Here is a 2,526-nt window from a genome sequence, read left to right on the forward strand (position 1 = left end):
TTGATCCTAGATGGACAAACTCCCAAACAACTTCTAATTCATAGTTGTCGACGTGGGTAGTAGTTTGGTTTAATACTTCGGTTTTCGTTATTCTGATCACCAGTCCAAAGTCTTCCAAATGCCTTAAAAAACAGAACAAACTTTTGTATTTTCTCGGAGGTGACTGAGGTTGAAAAGTCGCCCGTCTGATCTGCCATGGAGATTGATGCCTTCCATTGAAGATCTAAATGTTTATTTCAGCAGAAGGAAGACGAATATTCCAAGCTAAAACACATCCTTGCTTTACTCCGCTCCGGATGTTGAAAGGCTTGGAGTAACTGCCATCATACTGAATGGTACCTTTGGTCTCTGTATGGAAGGAACGTAACAGATTATTATTTTTTCAGAGGGCAGTCTAACTTTAGGATAATCTGAAAAAAAACCATCTTTACTTACCAAGTCGAAGGCCTTTGTAAGATCTATGAATGCAATATAAAAAGGCATTTTCTGCTCCCTGCATTTCTCCTGTATTAGAGTCTAAGTGAGAATATCATTTGAGGTATATTTTTATTAAAAATTCAACATCAAAAACATACATAGCAGCGACTAGGGCTGAATTGCGTATGAATTTACAAATAAATTACAATAGTTATTATCGTTATAAAATATGAAAAATTCAAATAAGATTTTCTTAGAAACTAAAATTTTGCGGGAATGGAGCTTTAAAATAAATACCTCAAATACAGAAATATAAGATAATAAATTATTGTGTAGTCACAGATATTACGGTTGTTTTCAGGTGATTTCTTGCTCGTTGCAGCTTTTACTAACCATACAATAGAAATCAATAAAGGCGTAAATGACATTGTTCTCAATGCAGGATTGTAAGTAGAAATTTTCATATACATATTAAGTTGTGTTATGTGGAATTATTTAACAATAGTTTACTTTTCTTAGGTCAAACTTTTAGATGCTACATTCATTCTCGAAAACTCTGTGGCCTTCAAAATATTTGCGATATATATATATATATATATATATATATATATATATATATATATATATATATATATATATATATATATATATATATATATATATATATATATATATATGCATATATATATATATATGCATATATATATATGCATATATATAGGCATATATATAGGCATATATATACCTGTATTTGTATATACTTATATATTTATATAATATATAAAATAGGAATATTATAATATTATTAATAATACAAAAATCGGTAATTAAATAAATAATGTATGGCTTCAAGAAATAAATACCGGTAAGTAATGTTATCTTACAGGTAGACCTTTCTACGCGCTTTTAAAAATTATTCAAATTATTACCCTCATCTCTCCGAGGGCGAGGAGAGGGTAATACTACTGGATTGGATTCCTTCAGATTTTCATAAATCGACAATGTTGCATATGTATCTCAGACCCTCCTCGAATTTGGTGCTGATCGGAAGTAAAATACATATTTTAGAATGTTATTCATATATTTTCCGGCCACAAACAGTCATAGCCAACTCGAGTGGATCGCTCGGCCATGGTTTGACTGGAGCAGATCACCGTGGGCCTTAGTCGGGCTTGTGACAAATTCCACCGGCGTGCAAACTTGCCCGATTGATGGGCTCGCCACGCAAGACTTAATGGTGTTTGGCTTCGTTTGGCCATGGAGGAATTAGTTTAATTCTCCATTGTTTGGCTAGGCTGAGCCGATTCGAGTGGATGGATCACGGGCCATTATTTTATCAGTACATAATTATATATGACGCAACAGATCGAGGGCTTCTTATCTCAGATTATCTTGTTTATTGTGTTAATATGTAATTATAAGTAGAGAAAATTTTGTATTTATTTTAATCATTATTTTTTTTTTCTTTCTTTGTTGTATGTGCAAAAAATGTAATACATACAAATGTTATACAAAAAAAGGCAAAAAATAGACATGTCTAATCGATCTTGGCCCCGTTCTTAACTAACCCCTAATTAGTTCGACATTTTAATATGGCTAAATAATATTCGTAATTAAACCTTGTTGTATAACTCTGACAAATATTTTCAAAATAATCAGATAAACTATGTGGTAATCTATTATTAAATAAATCTGAAATAAAATTCAAAATAAATAATTTATGAAGCTTAAATACGTCTAAAATGTTAGGTTTCTTAAATAAAGATACAGAATGAGCCCCAAATCTAGAAAATATAATACATCTTGCACACATTTTTTGAGTGAGTAATAAAGGTTTTAAATGCGATTCGTGGATGCTAATTTATTCAGTAGTAGGATCCTTCTGGTGGTGATTGGGCAGAAGACAATCACCTGTTATTTTCTTGTATGCTTATATAAAGTGATTAAAAGGCATTTAAATCACTTTATAGATACAAGATGCCATGCGAGATCCAGGAATAATGCACAAAAGAAGACGTACTTTATCTTCTAGATTTATGGCATATATTGTGATATTAGCGCTAGGCCTATATCAAAATCGTGACCTCAGACACGTTAAAAGAATGAATA

Source organism: Anneissia japonica, unplaced genomic scaffold (genome assembly GCF_011630105.1).
Source record: "Anneissia japonica isolate Jap-2015-1 unplaced genomic scaffold, ASM1163010v1 scaffold3735_len701357_cov177, whole genome shotgun sequence".
NCBI lineage: Eukaryota > Metazoa > Echinodermata > Crinoidea > Comatulida > Comatulidae > Anneissia > Anneissia japonica.